Source organism: Rhincodon typus, chromosome 8, assembly GCF_021869965.1.
Source record: "Rhincodon typus isolate 14 chromosome 8, sRhiTyp1.1, whole genome shotgun sequence".
NCBI lineage: Eukaryota > Metazoa > Chordata > Chondrichthyes > Orectolobiformes > Rhincodontidae > Rhincodon > Rhincodon typus.
The window spans coordinates 85,460,275-85,476,989 of NC_063339.1; the positions used below are offsets into that span (position 1 = coordinate 85,460,275).

At 43.3% G+C, this 16,715-nt stretch overlaps 1 non-coding gene across 1 annotated transcript; it reads left to right on the forward strand.

Moving 5' to 3' along the window:
• Positions 1-1,131: 1,131 nt before the first annotated feature.
• Positions 1,132-1,205, forward strand: trnan-auu. Its single transcript has one exon. It is a non-coding gene; the product is annotated as a tRNA-Asn (tRNA).
• Positions 1,206-16,715: the final 15,510 nt, after the last annotated feature.

Genomic DNA, 16,715 nt, shown 5'->3' on the forward strand with positions numbered 1-16,715 from the left:
CACACTGGGAGACTGTTCGAACCTCGGTGCAGGTGCGAAATGCCATTTTCCTTGCCTTTCTTGCCAATCAGGCTTCTACTTCGGAATGAACCAAGTCGCCTTCGCACGTAAAGCAATTGTGAAAGTATCAGAGTACGCCAACTGCACTCGTAAAAATGATGACCATCTGCGCAGTACAAATCAACGGATATTCAGGAACAGTGAGGAGAATAATTTAACAAAACTTCGCTCTGCTATTAACTGGATTTGTATTGCTTTACGCCAGAACAGCAGAGATGGCTGAATAAATTCAAAACAAGCGTGACTGGCCAGAAGAGCACGCTGGAAAGTTCAGTCTACGTCCGAGCAGAAACAAGTCATTGGTAACGAAGGAGCAAAGACTTCAGCTTCTGCGCACTTTTGAAGCGGCGACTTATCGCGTGTGAGGTGTACGTGATAAACACTACTCTACAGAAACACCACACACTGCTGTCGTGCTCGCTGATCTTCGCTCATCATTGAAATTCGCAGCCCTTCACGTTTTACTCTTCGATTCCAAACAGATTGATGTTGTCCAGGCTTATTGTCATTACTGAGAAAGAAAGAAAGAAAGTCACGTAAAATTGATTGGAAAATATTCAAAAGGATGTTGCCAGGTTTGCGTGGCTTGGACTGCAGGGTGAAGCTGAATAGGCTGGGCCAAATTTCCCTGCAGCGTCGGAGGATGAGAACTTAGAGAAGTTTATAAAGCCATGAGGGATATGAACAGGGTGAATGATCGAGGCCTTTTTTCACTGGGTGGGCGCGTCCAAAACTACAGGGCATATATTTAAGGTGAGAGGGGAAAAATGAAATGGGAGCTGAGGGGCATTTTTCACGCAGAAAGCGGTGCGTGTATGGAATTAACTGACAGAGGAAGTTGTGGAGGCTGGTGAAATTATAATATTTCAAAGGCATCTGGATGCGTGCATGAATCGGAAGAGTTTAGAGGGATAAGGGCCAAATGCTGGCAAATGGGGCTATGTTAACCTAGGATATCTGGCCAGCATGGACGAGGTGCACCGAAGTCTGTGTTTTCGCGCTGTCCATCCGGACGACGCTACAGTTGCTGATCCTCGGTTTAGTTATTTGTATCCAGAGGATTTCACTCTTGTCTCTGTGGCGCAATCGGTTAGCGCGTTTGGGTATTAATCAAAAGGCTGGTGGTTTGATCCCAGCCAGGGACGATGAGTTCTTTCGCTTCTAACCATGATGACTATTCTCCGTGACACTTTCCCACGTTCTCCCTGAGAATTTTGGCTGCAAGAAGATAACGGTGTTAACCTCTCAGGTATCGAGTGAATCCCCAAAAGACAGCTCTTCAGCATAACCGACGCAAAAACGACGAGGCGAACGCAGTTAGAGACACACCAAAGCATGAATGCTGTCTGTGAGATACCTCGACTTGTCTGTGTTGCTAACCACTCACACAAGTGGCAGCGGGGTAATTCCAAACTGCCCTTCCAATTATACCAGGAGTTTCGTCCAATGCCACTTTCCGGAAAGTGCTCAAATAAGGAAAACAAAAGAACAGAATAAGAATGACTCACGAAAAGTGACGATAAACAATCACAGTCTCGAAGAGGCTGGGTTTTCCTTCTGCACAACAATGCGGGTGTGCCTGCACAGCAACGATTGCAGCGGATCGAGAAGGCGGCTCATCAGCTCCCTTCTCCAGGACAGAAATGAAGGAAATGAGAGAAACTTAACAAAATTTCATAATTGCAATTACCCTCCTTTTCGCCACAACAGCAAATAACTGCGATTAGAATTCATGCAGGATTTGATTTCACAGCAGCAGTGGTATAACAATCTCCATTCGCTTTCAGTGAAAAGGGTGAACAACGGAACCTGCCTGGAACAGAAGCAGCAGCGCAGCCTGCTTGTTCCTGATATCATGCTGGAGACATTCCATGCTACTGCACCATGCAAACACAGTTTGGACGCTGACCCAATGGAGGATCTGTGCTGTCCAACTTCATAGATCAGTTTGCGAGCAGCAAACACATTTTATTGCGTTCAACTTAAACGCAGATCATCCCCACCATGCTTCCACACAACCCACGCCTCCTCAGAGACTGGAACCTCAATCCAGCGCCTGAGGCCACAACAAGCCGTTTGCTCAGGTATGACATTTTCCGATATTGCTACTGCAACACAACAACAGCGAAGGCACAGGGAAAGGCTTCGAGGATCCCTATCCCGCTCGTACATTTACTTAGCTATTTGGGTATGCTCGGTTACAATATCAATTTCCCACCAGATGCTGATAGCCCATCCATCAAAACAAACATCAATGCAAAGCTGAATCTACCTCGTGAGATTTGGTCGAGGAACAAATGTAATGCATCTGTGATAAATTGTATTTGGTTATGCTTCGATAAAGAAAATATGAACTGTACAACATTTCTGGAACTTGGATTTTCACTTTGGAGAATGATTTCGCTCATTGTTCGAAGCAGAACAGCTGTCGTGTTTACAAGTATTATTAAGAAATAAAGAAAATAAAGCCCTTTCCTCACAGTTTGAACATATGTTAAAATATGCACCATTCCAAAGGTTTACAACGTGCATAAGACTGGGAAGAGTGGAAGAAGATAATGGGCACTGGGCACATTCTTGTAACTAATATATTGGAGAAACGGGAAGATCAGCACTCTGTCATTTGTACTGCCATCTATAAGCTTATGACTTTCTGTCTTACATTCCCACTGCTTGCTTTCCAGTTAAAGCTTGAATTCACCATCAATCTGTATTTACACCAAGCAGCTAATGAATCTGATAACTCTACAGGCAGAGGGATGTCGATTTAAATTCGGGACAGAAGCAGGCAGCGAATCAGAGAGTGGGTAAATTGATATCAAGTATGACAACCAGAAAAAAATAACAGATAATTAGAACGTATAAGCTTGACGCATTGAATAAGATGCAGGAGCCAAAATAAATCATATGGTCCATTCTATCCGCTCCCCCATTCCACGAGATCGGAGATAATCTGATAATCCAGAGATACGACTTGCATGCCTCGTCCACTTAACCCTTCATATCCTAAACACTTAAAAATGTCTATCTGAGCTTTGATTATACTTATTGACCCAGCCTAACTCTGTAGTAAAGAATTCCACAGATTCATCGCCTCTGAGAGAAAATGAATCAGTCCTAAGTGGGTGACTCCTCAGACTGAGATGATGCCTTCTGGTCCTCAACTCTTCCACACAGAGAAAACATCAGGCCCACATTTATCGTGTCAAGCCCCCTAAGAATATTAACTGTTTCAATGCGGTCTTCACTCATTCTTTTGAAGACGATGAGTACGGGCCCAACCTACTCAATCTCTGCTCACACGAAAATTCCTCTACACACCAGAGAATGCGGTGAACCTTTACTGCACTAATGCAATGCCAATGTACCTTTCTTTAGGAGTGGGTGCCGAAGCTGTTCACTGTATCCTGGCTGTACATTGTATAACTATAACAATCCCTTTCCACATTCATTGTCCATTCTATTTGAAATATTGGCTTCATTAAAGTTGAATTCTGACACCTGACGAAGGAGCAGCTCTCCGAATGCTTTTGATTTCAAATAAACATGTTGGACTATTGACTTCTGACTCATTATTTAGCTTCTTACTTATTTTTGTTTCATCCACATAGTTGACAATGATACATTCACTTCCATCATGTAAGTCATTGGTTGTGTCTTGGGGGGAAAGTGCCTGATGTGAAATCATGTTGAGCAACCTGCAAGAATTCAGAACTACGTCCCTGATGCTCTCGTGTTTTCGCCTCCATACAATATGGTCCCTGTTCAGGGAATAATGTCTTATTTATTTTGTGCATATTTTCTGAAGGAAGCTGACTTGCAAAGTGTTTGAAAACTAAATGGCCACAGTAGTTCTGGCAGAATCAGTGGAGTGAGAGTTCAACTTTCACGTCAGAGCTGGAGATCCCAGTCAGACATCAGATCGAGGGACAGCACGGAAGTGAGGTTTTGGAGTGAAAGAGGAGGAAAAGCGAGGGACATGAAATCTTGGAAAACAGCACCTGGGATCTGTCTCAAGAGTTGGAGCTCGAAGGCTCATTGTGGGTGCTAACTGGTCAGAATCTGCTGCCTGACGTTTGAATGGATCCACACAGCAGGCCTGTTTTAACAATTACAACTCACTTCAATTCGAAACTTTCATGAACGTTGCTGTCCCAAAATGGTTCAATCATTCGCTAAATGAGAAGCACCCTTGGTTTGTGGGTTATTGTCACTCCTCAGACTTTTGTCGCTCTCAGTGGATATATCTGAGTGCTTCTCTGTCGATATCAAGTGGAGGATGACTGTAATGTTGACTGGACAGCTCCTTCAGTCAGGATCGGGCTAGTTGGTCAGATTAATCCAATTGCAACAAACTGTTCCCCACCATCTTCTCAGGGGCAACTGAAAAGTTGTAATAAATCCTGAAGTAATCACATCCAAGGGAATAATTTTTAGAAAAAAAAGGCTCTAAGTTTCTTCATATTAATATGCTAATTCACTGGAAACACTAGTTCTGACGATTTCGGCATCCCACCGCTACTAGATTCTCTTGTGATGTACCCTAGCTTGAAGCTGGGCAACGTCAAAAATGTGATGTCTTCTTTTCTTCTCGGTGTTTGCAGTTCCTCGGGCCTCTGACAGTTTTGGTGATGAAAGTGGTAAAATGGGCAACAGGTCCTGAAAACAGTGAGAGCTCCAGTTGTACAGCACCTCCTCAGATCTTCGCTTGGTGACTTTGCATGTCATGTTGGCGCCAGTTTCTGCGTCTCAGTTGGACAGTCACTGAAAGGGCTGTAGCTCGAGACCAACCAGGTACGCTGCTTCAGCAGTTTCAGATCGAACAATTATTTCGACCACGTATCTACATCTCACCCACTCGACCTCTATGATGAGATTAGATTTACAGAGCACCATCAAGGCTTCACCTCGGTTCCACTCGGAGTGGGACAGGGACAGGGACAAGTAGCAAGCTATGATACCGTACTCTCCAATCAGAGAGTGGTGTGACACTTTTTATCTTATCGTTTTAAATTATCTATCTGACACTTCTCTCACTAACACCTGATGAAGGAGTGAGGTTCCGAAAGCTTGTGTTTTCAAATAAACCTGTTGGACTATAACCTGGTGTCATGTCATTTCTGACTTTGTCTGCTGCTGTCCAACACCGACACTTCATCAGGGGATTTTGCACAGTTTGTTGACGTCCGTTTCCGTGGCTTAACGGATCAGCATCAGGATGTAAATTGTAAAGGTACCAGCCCGAGGCCATGCAGATGCAGTGCTTCGGTTGCTTTGGGTCAAGTTCTTCCATTTAACCCACGCAAAATCCATGACAAGATTGAATTCAAAATACACCCATCAAGGACTCTCTCTTCCACTGCCCCACACAGAGTGAGACAGAGACAAGCAGCGGGATTTGACCCCTCTCTCCAATTTCCCGCTGCCAACAGAAAACAGCCACTGCACCTTCAATCAGCAGCTTCCTGCCCATCCCTGGGACACAATTTACAGAAACTCATTCCTCATGAACCTCTCTTCTCGTGTGAAAGGGACGAAAAAGTTTTTGTTCAATTTGGCCACGGCTGCAGCAGATTCTCCCTGTCTTTAGAACCTTTCTACCCAAACCCCTGTCTCCAAGCTAGAAGGGCCAATATTTTGTGATGAGAACAGCAATATAAAAACGAACTCAGTTCACATTTAACAAAAAGTGGGAAAAACACGCCTTGTTCGGATAATGAGGGAGCAGCGCTGTGAGGCGAATGTAATAACCACTGCACCGCAGAAAAACAGCACAAACACCAATTCTATTTTTTTTACATTGTCTTGGTCTATTACGCACAGGCTATCCAGTCATCTGTTACATTGCAGTTTCTGATGCATGAGACCCTCTCTCAGAGGACACCTACCCCTGCAGTGTTGGGTCTGTAGTTTGGTGATTCACTGAGTGGCCATGAGTTCATTTCTTTCTGGGGCCTGCGAGAATTTTCATCACCTGCTGCATCCAACATCCAAAGGAGCTCTTCAAATGTCGTTTGAAATTATTTCTGATGCAACAGTGTTAACACCACCATGTCATTTCCTCCACCAGCCAGAAATGCGTTTGAAATGCCACATTCCTGTTTGTCCTTCCAGGTATTTGAGAGAGGTCTTTCGGAAGCAGCTGCTGTGAGGAATGTTTCAGTTTGGCAGGACGATTGAGGTGGAGCAGTATAAATTGCAGAGTGACGAGGAAACACTGGGGAAGTAACATGGACAGGGAAGCGGCCTAATGAATCTTTTCTTTGCTGTAAACAGACTCCGATTTTGAAGTCTGAAACTGAACAATAAAGGCCAGGTGGGTGAAATTCTTGCTTTCTGGAGGTTGGTCTCTCCCGACGCCTCTGTTACTTTTGGGTAAATGTGTCTGATCGCTTCCATTTGTGGGTGAAAATGAGTTTCAGTTCCCCGAGGGGGACGGAACACAGTTTTACCATCTCAAACTCCAGTCCTATTCATTGTAACTTTTGAGATTAAGACGTCACAGGGAAAATATTATTGAAATGAACACTTGAAACGTCAGAGCATACAGGGCTACAGGCCACGTGCTGGAAACGGAGATTGACGGGCCTATATAAAAAAAAACTCGACGATTCGATCTTTTTGGAAGAGAAATGAAGTCAAAAGCTGCATCATTAAGAAACAATTCACGTGCTTCTGAGCAGTTTTGACGGGAATCCTTTCAATGTCTTGATCAGTTCATGTCCCCGAGAACATGACAGTCAATGCCCCAGCCTCTTAAAGATGGGAATGGTGCCTTGAACTGTTTCTGTTCAGTCAGACAGTTCAGCTTTCATTCTCCTCTGATTTCACATCCCAAAGACATTCTAAAGTTTCTTGAAGCTGAGACTGGGTGATTTGTTTTATTTCCTTGCTATTCCCAGTAGCTGCAGTAATTGGGTCGATGGGTTTGGGAAACTGAAAAGTTGGCTTGAGCAGCTTTTTGGACAATTTCAGCTTGCCCTTCTCTAAAGCGGCTGGAACACTGGTGACATTCACTGACAGGAGACAGTGAAAGTGTTTTCTTTCCTGCAAAAATTCAAACACCACCTTGGCGTCAGATGGTGAGAAAGATTATTACGGAGGAGTTTTGAATTGCTATACTGCTCTCGAGCCAGGTAGGACTCGAAGCTACAGTTTCTTGATTTGTAGTCAAGCGCGTTATCCATTGTGGCACTGGGCCCCTACCTGGTTGGCTTTATACACTGCAGTTATGGTGTTAACACGACATGAGTAGCAATGGTAACAGTCACAACATGAACAGCCAGCTGAGATAATCAGCATCACTGCTTCAGTTCAATGACCCCGACTTTGTGATGCGGTGAGTTTCATTGGCAAAGAAAACACATTTGTCCTCAGGGAGCTGCCATTCAACTTAACCAGTCCGCTCAGCCATTCAATGAGATCATAACTGTTCTAATAATTCTCAACTGCACTTTCCTGCTTTTCCTCCACAACATGAGGAAAACTTGATCCTAATCACAACATCGCACATTCCCATTATTTGTCGGAAGTTTAGATGACTTTAATGATCCGTGTGTGTTTACAGAAAATTAAATAACATGAAACGAGCGAAAAAGCCCTTCCTGCAATTTAACGCAGTGCAGAGTCAACCATATGAGAAAGTTCAGAGAGCGAAAACTTTACCTCCATCTCTCCCTGCACAGGTATCGCTCTTTGTGAGTTGAACATTTGCAGCATTTTTCTTTATAATTGAGACATTTTCACAGACAGATCCTCCCCCTGTCCACAAACATCTGTGCTGCCGAAAACTATTTTGCTTCAGATTAAAATTGCTTTTCCAAATCCTGATGTCCCAATAATCCCTGTTCCATGTCAGGAAAAGCTGCTCCGGGTGAGGTTGGAGCTCACAGCCTCGGCATTTCACGCGCCTCTATACCGTCATAGAAGGACTGCACGCTCACTGATTGCGTCACTGGAGCCACAGAGTAGCTCCGCACGCTCATTGCCATCCCCATTTCCGGTTGTATCTTCACGGCAACGCCACTGAGTTTCTCTGGTTCCGAGCTTGGGAACTGAGATTATATCGTCGTCTGCATCAATGGTTACTTCCTTGTGTGAGAAAACTGGTGAAGTAACCGATGTTAAACTGCAATGCTGTTCAAAAATACATTTCAACAATATCCTGCACTCTCCCCTGAACCTTTGATGTTTGTTGAAATCTATCATTCTCAGTCTTCAACACACTCAATGATAGAGTGTGGGAGCATCGAAGTTAAAGATTGCAGCCCATTCTGAGTTCTTACACGTCAGTCCACTGATCGCCAAGTATTCATGTTGTGTATCCGGTGCTTTTCTTAACACATCCTCAGCCATTGTCCTTATCACGCTTTTTGATCACATCTTTTGGTGTATTGTAAAATGTTATCGGTGGAAAACAAATGCAGAGGGAGCGGAGTGAAAAGGCCGTGATTAGCTACAAGGCGTGACAGCGTGAAAATAAGACTATAATTTTATCCAAGTCCACCCCCCAAACAATGTTGGACCTATCGATTAAATAAGGCCATGGACAAAATGATGGAGGAGCAGTAGGAATAAATTAGGAGCAGAAATATTCGACTCAACGAGTCTGCTGCACCTTTCAATGATAATCTTCAACTCCAATGTGCTGCCTGACCTGGATAACTCTTAACCATCTTACTGATGAGACGTCTGTCTCGCTCAGTTTGACAATACCCAACAATCCAGCCTCAACAACCGTCTGCGGGAAAGAATTCCACAAGTTCACTGGCCCCTGAGCGAAGAAATTCCTCCTCATTTCCCAATTAAATGCGCTAAACCTTATTCGGATATGATTTCCTATAGTCTTTCTCTCACGTGCTTAGGGAAACCATTTGTCCATATCTATGCTGTCAAGGCCCCTAAGAATATTGAATGTTAATAAATGCTATTATATGATTATTAACTCCAGTCAGCCTCCTGTGTTCCAAGGATAACAGTCCCAGCCTAACCAAACATTCAGCAAAGTTTCATCTTATCCAGTCCTGGCAACATTCTTGTAAATCTCCGCTGCAACCTGCAGAGTTGTTGAATATTTTTTAAGGCAGATAGAGAGATATTGTGCTCAGCAAAGGTTATCAAGTTTTTTTCCGGGCTTGACTGGAAGAGGGATTTAGGGTTAGAATCCGATTGACACTGCATATATCGAATGTTGGGGCATTGAATTTCTCTGATTCCAGGGCTGGGAACTGGAGTTAAATGATCTTCTGCAGCAGTGGTTACTTCCTTGTGTGAGGGAAATGCTGATGCAGCCGATGTAAAACTCGATTTCCAATTGAGAAATACATACAAGACCGCAGCCCAGAAAAATTACATCATTTCCACCCGAATATTAATTACATTTGCCAAGTGAATATAAGAAAGTAATGTTTTTATTTTGAAACATAACAAACATGATGTAGCCACTCAGCCCATTGAACCTGTCTCGCTGATCAATGAAATTATACATGAAATTCTGCTTCACTGTTATTTTTCTGCACTTTCTCATGATTTCTTAATATTTTAAATCTATCGAAATCTATCAACCTCAGTTTTGTATACTCTGAATGCTGGACATTGACATCCTCCATGGCCCTGAATTCGATAGATTTTGTCCACTCATTTCAGTCTGCTATTTGATAAGTTTTTCTGTTGTGTTTCTGGTGCTGCTCCTGGCATGCCCTCCAGCAGTGTGCTTATTGTACGTTTCCTGGTGCCACGTTGTGAAGCGCCATGATCGTAAAATGGTCAATACTCTGCATATCGACACAGCAGCTTGGAGTCGAATCCGAATCACAGCAGTGTTAGTTTTCCCTTTTGTTTTCTCTTAATATATGCAATAGTAACACAGTAGAGGATCAATTAATATTGCCAGAAGTCACACAGAGGCGTGAGAAATGCCGATGTTGTGGTGACATTTGTACAATGGTTTGAGATTACCTTGATTCAGGAGATAAGCATGTAGAATCTGTTTATGTAGAGATGAGGAATAGTGAGGGAAAAAGTCACCAGTGGATGTAGTCTACAAGCCCACTAACAGTAACCACAACATGAAAACAAACGTATAAAAAACAGATATTGTGTGTGACAGATAAAGGGATGACAATAATCATGGGTGACCTTAATTTCCCCCTCTTCCACTCCCAGTTCCATTGCAAATAAAGTTTACAGAACCATAAACAATGTATCAAATATGTCCCAAAGTACAGCACTGGACATATCCTGGCCTTCGATTAATTTACACGTACTTAGTTTCTGTCTTTTCCTGGGAAACCATCTCTTTCATTCTGAACTTTAGGAAATGAGGTCATTTTTTGCCAGAAAAATAAATATGTCATTCACCTTTGTTTGCTTCATGCTCAAGAACACTCAGGTTCCTTTGTACCCTATTTTTTTGGAAATTTCTCTCGATTTTAATAGTAGTCTACCTTCTGACTCTTCCTACTAAAGTGCAAGAACTCACACTGCCGCCATGAAACTGCATGAGCCAAGTTTTTGTCCACCGACTCAACCTATCTATATCCCTTTGCAGATTCGCATGTCCTTACCAGAACGTGCCCTCCGCGTATTTCGTATCTTCTGCAAAACTGAAAGCATTGCACTCTGGCACTTCTTCCAAGTCATTAATACAGAGATAAATCATGGCAGCCCTTTGACTGACCATTCTGGCACTCCACAAATCATATCATTCCAACTTGAAAAATACCCATTAATCCTGATTTTGTATTTTGTGTTAATTAAACAATGGGCAGCCCATGCTCATTAATACCTAACAGCGTAAACTCCTACCTTGTGCAATGACCTGAGATATGGCTCCTTATTGAGTGCCTGCTAAAAATTCAAATGCACTTCTTCTGCCGTTTGCCTTTATCAACTGTGCTTGTAATATTACCAAAGAAGTCTGGCACAACTATCAAGTGTGACTTGCCTTCAACAAAAGATGTTGACTGTGTTTGACTGCAATAACCTTTTATAAACGACCATTTGTTTGCTTCCTTTACAATTATCTCGCATTTTTCAAATGACAGATAAGACATTGGGACAGATGGAAGTATTTTGGCCCATAAGGTCAATTACATCTTTAAATGAGATCATGGATAATCCTCAACTCCACTTTTCTGCCTTATCACAGTCGCCCTTGAATCCCTAAATGATTAAATCTCTGTCCATCTCAGCCTTGAATACATCCAGCCTTATCAGAACTCTGTCGGAAGAATTCCACAGATTTGTTACTCTCTCAATGGGAGAACATCCCCCTCATCTTTGTATTAACTGGGCAACACCTAGTCCTGAGATTACGCACCCGTGTGTAAATCAGAGAATAACAGACCCCCAAAGTTGGTTATGAACTCACTGGCACATCCAACGCCAATTGTGAGTATTTGAAGTAGTTTCGTTTTTGACCTATGGTTAAACAAACTGCCCTGATTTGCACATTAGATTGGCCAATGAAGTGTCTGCTTCAAAAGTACTCCATTGGTTGTGATTTAGATGGTGGTGAAAGGTGCTTTCAAAATACAAATACATCTTTCTTTCTCAATCCATTGATCTATTAATCTCTCTGCTCATGGAAATGGATTCTTCCCATTCACTCTATTTCTCAATATTATAGTTCAATTCAATCTCCGTTCTGATCAAATACAGAATGACAAGAAATGTAACGGTTGTGACACGGACAAGACAAGCTGAATGCTCCTCTTTCCTTTTGAAACCATTCCATGAGAAATGTTAAAATGTCCCATGTCCCCTGTCGTCGTGGTTGACTCATTAAGGCGATAGATGAAAAATCCATTTGGGTTTCGCCGTGCAGGCTCCAATCGTGTTGACTACGTTTCCTGAACGCGTATTTTTTTTCAAATAACTTTCTGGTTCATGAGTTTTCACTCCAACTCGAGAAAATCCGTCTCACCAACCCATCAGAGAGTCTGGTCATTTATTGACATTCAGAAAACACAAGTTCTGAACAAGAAACTTTGGCATATTCAAAAGTTGAGCTCTGTTTCTCTTTCCACAGGTACCACTAAACGTGTTGAGTTTCAACAGTATTTGCTGTGTTTAATCTACATAATTGGTTTTGTATTAAATATCTTGAATTGCAGTCCTTTGGTAACTGACCCTGGTTCGTGGCTACAGTTTCTCCCGACTATCACCCCGCCTATTCCCGCCACCCCGTCCCCCACTGTTGTGAGCAGTCCCAGGAAATGTCTGGTTAAACTTTTTTGCTCCAAGAGAACATTTCCGATCTCGGGAATCACTCCACTGAACGGGATTTCCTCATCCCTGGGCATGTTGCAAGGCGGAGCATTGTGAAGAGATTTTGGGAAAATATTGACAGTTGGGAGTGGGGTGGAGAGGCGGGGCGATGTTAAGGAAGCAAAACAGAAAACCCAGTCTCCAGCTTTTTGAATCTTCAGAAACTCTTCGAAACAGGAATCACAAGAGAATGAAAGGTGAACTTTCCGACTGAGCACAAACAGTCAAGACACCTGCCCCTTCTGTTGAAGGCTGGGATATTGACTCTGATTTTCTCGGAACATGAACTGACTTGAGACTTTGAAAGGATTTTCGTTCCTGCACATCAGGAATTCAAATCTCATCTCGGCTATGGGACAATGAGACAAACAAAAACTGTTGGACAAACTCAGCAGGTTTGGCAGTACCTGTGGGATAAAAGAGAGTTCTGAAACGTTGACTCTGATTCTCTGCCAGATCTGCTGAGCTTTTCCTGAAATTTATGTTTTTGTTTTTAAATGAATGTTTATCCCATCTGTTGGGATGAAACAGCCGGATCTACCATGTACTTAATTTAACCCTTTAGAAATCTGAGAAGTGATTGGATTCAAACAAACCGAGTAATGATTCACTCTTCCTCAGCTGCACACAGAGAGAGAGAGACCTGGAAAGCAGAGCCAGTGTTGCGACGTGTGTAGTAGTGACCGAGTGGTTAAGGCGATGTACAAGAAATCAGTTGGCTATCCCTGCCCTGTTTGAATCCTGTCGACTACGGTTGAGAGCTGAAAGGTATTTGCTCCTTATATTCTTGTTTATGAGAGGTATTACAGGAGGGGTGGCTGACGAATACTTCACCCAAATCGGTTATGAGGAGCATAGGCCAATCACTGCCTGTTAGAGAGCAAGAAGCAGAAAACCTCATAAGATTTAAGATACATTTAAATGTACACTGACGTTGCTAACCTTCTTGAGTCATTAAGGCAAGTGCGGGTAAAGGAGACGAGAACAGTCAGGGGCTTGAGTTCAACTGCTGCAGACCTGATGGGCTGAGGGGTGTTTTTCTGTGCTGGGGATCTCTTAGACCAGCTGCGGTGAGCTTAGTTTGTGAAGTGATAGGACAACGTTTGCAAAATGCACCAGTGCCAGGAAGGGATCGAACCGACTCTCCCCTGATCTATCTGTCAGACACGTTATCCATTGAGACATTGGGATTGGGGTAACTGGCACTCTGCATATTCCTGGAATCACTATTGGGAGAATCAGGAAGATGCGATCTTGGTGTCTCTTTACCCAGCCGTTTGCAAACCCATCGCTTCTCAATCCCTCGTGCCTTACATTTCCTGGCCCTGCTTTCCAGGTAATGATTGGCGTCACAATCTGCCTGTTTGTATCAAGCAGCTCATTGACCTCGGAGTTGGGCGGTCAGAGAGAGCTAGAGGTGAGACGGGGACACAGGCAGAAAGAGAAGCGACAAGTCGTGTGTCAGTTGCTTTTCGTTAGCGATGCCTGCCGGAGGCTGTCCTGTCAGATTCCCAGGAGCTGCAGTGATTGGATAGGTGAGTATTCGAAATTAAAAGTTGCACGTGAGCAGCCTGTGAGACTATTTCAGCTCACTGTCCATTTTATATCCCAGCTCACGGAAACAGTTCTCATTGTCTGGAGAAGTTGCTTGTGTTCCACCTAAAGCTTCCTTTTATCGCAGGAGCTTGCGCCTGGGGACGGAGAGCGGACGTGAAGCACATGGAGCAGGTATAATCCTGAGGTCTCTGTCACTCTTGGAGATGTGCCCCTGTGTCTCCCTCAGTGGGTGAAAATGAGGATGATCTCCTCAAGGAGGTATTAACACCGTTTTACCATTTCAAACTTCAGCCCATTTGTTGTGTTATTCGACATCACAGGGATAACTGCATTGACATGTGCCTTTGTAAAGTCAAAACACACAAGGCTGTGAGCCAAATGCTCGAAACTGGGACTAGAATGAAGGGAAGTTTGATGATCTGCACTGAAACGATGGGTCAAATGGTCTTCTTCCACGCTGTTAAAAACTCAGAGACGGAGAAAACGATCTGCAGCGAATATGTTCAGAAATGAAAATGTAAAAGCAGTGTCATTAGGAAAAGACACGACTTACTCTGTTGTATTTCTTCATGGTCCAGCGGTTAGGATTTAGCGCTTTCTGTGCCGCTGCCTGGGTTCAATCTCAAGTCAGGGAATAGAAGTTCTGTTATGATAATTTATCGAGGTGCCAGCACTTCTGACTGATCAGGAGCTCGCAGCTAATCTGATTTGTCCCAAACGTTGTGCAGGTTAACATAAAACAAAAAACTGTGGCAGTCTGACACAAAACAGCAATTGGTAGAGAAATTCAGCAACCCTGGCAGTATCTGTAGTGAGAATCAAAGCTGACGATTCAGTTCCACTGACTGTTCGTCCCTACAAGGTTAATTATGCATTTCTGTATGATAATGTCGAGAGAAATTATTCGGTTTATCTTTCGAATCAACGTATTCATCAAAATCGCTCTCTCATTAGCTTACTCACTCCAACTTTACAACTTTAAAGGGACTTCATCAGCTGTAATGCTGCTTCCGTTGCCATGAGGTGGTAAAAGGCTCTGCTTAAATGGTTGTCTTTATCTTTTCCTTTCTCTCAGTTAGCACCCATGTCGAATGGAGAATTGGTCCTTTCAGTGTCTACCACAATATGTGTCTCTATTTGTCTCTCTTTGACTCTGTGTATCCACCTCACCCCCATTCACATTCTCCGACTTTCCATTGTCCACATCCACCATTTCCCATTTCTGCTCTTTGAAAAGTCTGAAATTCGGAAACACTTTGAGACTGGAGTGTCTAGAACTGGGCTCACATTCCTTGGATAAGTGTCTGTCTGTTATGACTGAGGTATGGAGTCATTTCTTGTCTCAAAAGATTGTGAATCTTCAGAATTCAAAATAGAATTCCTAATCCACCAAAAAAATAACAATTCCACCACAATTATAATATTATAGCGATGTCTTTACTGTTGGTGTAAAAATGAATGAGGGTGATCTTTTCAAAGAGCAGAAATGGGGAATGAGGGATGTGGACAATGGAGTGTCAGAGAGTGTGAAAGAGGGTGAGGTGGATACACAGAGTCAAAGACAGACAAATGAAGACACATATTGTGGTAGACGCAGAAAGGACCAATTCTCCATTCGAAATGGCTGCGAACAGACAGAAAGGAAAAGAAAAATGTCTGTGCCATTACGACAACATTCCCCGGTAAGTCTACTGTTTATCCAGCCTCACCTCGTTATTCCGACCAAAATGTGAATGAAGGGATGAGAATACAAGAAAAGGAGAAGCAGAAGTGCTTGTGGAACAGCAGAAAGGAAGTTCATGGAGAATCGAGCAGAAAAAGAGGAGACACTGAAGCAGCCTCCTGACGACAAATGTATCTTCTTGGCCAGTAAAACTCACGGCTTCACAAATCAGGGACCTTGAAGTGAAGCAGTGACAGTGATTATCTTTGTTGGTTGTTCACGCTGTGAATGTTACCGTTCTTGCTCATGTCCGTGATAACACCACAAATCTACTGCATGTAAGCATCACACGTAAATCGGTGATAGGTTCTGAAAACAGAAAGTCCTCCAGCTGCGCAATGAGGCTGACTCCCTGCATTAGGGGCTTTTGCAGAGCCCAATGTTAACAGGTTCTGTTTTGCAATTGGTCAGTGCATTCGGATATTGAGAGAAAGACTGGTGTTTTGAGACTACACAGGAATGCAGCCTCTTGTGTTTTCCTACTCATTGACGTTTCCGGTGACACAGAAGATTGTCAATCAGGATTGCACCTTCAGGAGATAGCTTCGAAACTTTGTCAGCTCCACAGTTATCCAGTCAGACCCCGGACATACAGGTTTTAATACAGTTATTATCAAAATATACCTTCATTTAATTCATAGAAATCTATGAAGAGATTGGAATCAAATAAACCCATGAAGGATTTTCTCCTCCTTTGCTCCACACGGAGTGAGACAGGGACAAGCAGTCGGATTTGACCCCGCACTCTCCAATCCTCTGTTGCCAGCAGAAAGCGGCCACTGCAGATTTAATCAGCCGCTTCGTGTCCATCCTTGGGAGGCAAATCCTCTAACTGGGGCCAAACCTCTCAATGCACCGAGCACAGGCTCAGAAAAACACAGGGAGATTCCATCATGCTCAGTAAACTTCAGAGCAACATTGACACAATCTCCAAGTGAGTGGAACTTACTCTGAGCCTCACTTGGGAAACCTCATTTGATACAACGAGTGGAAACCTGTTCCTTCTGAACAGTTGTTCCCGTGTGGAAAAGGGCGAAAATCATTTTACATTTCACAACGGCTGCAGCAAATTCTTCTTGACCTTCGAATCTTTTTAACCGAACTG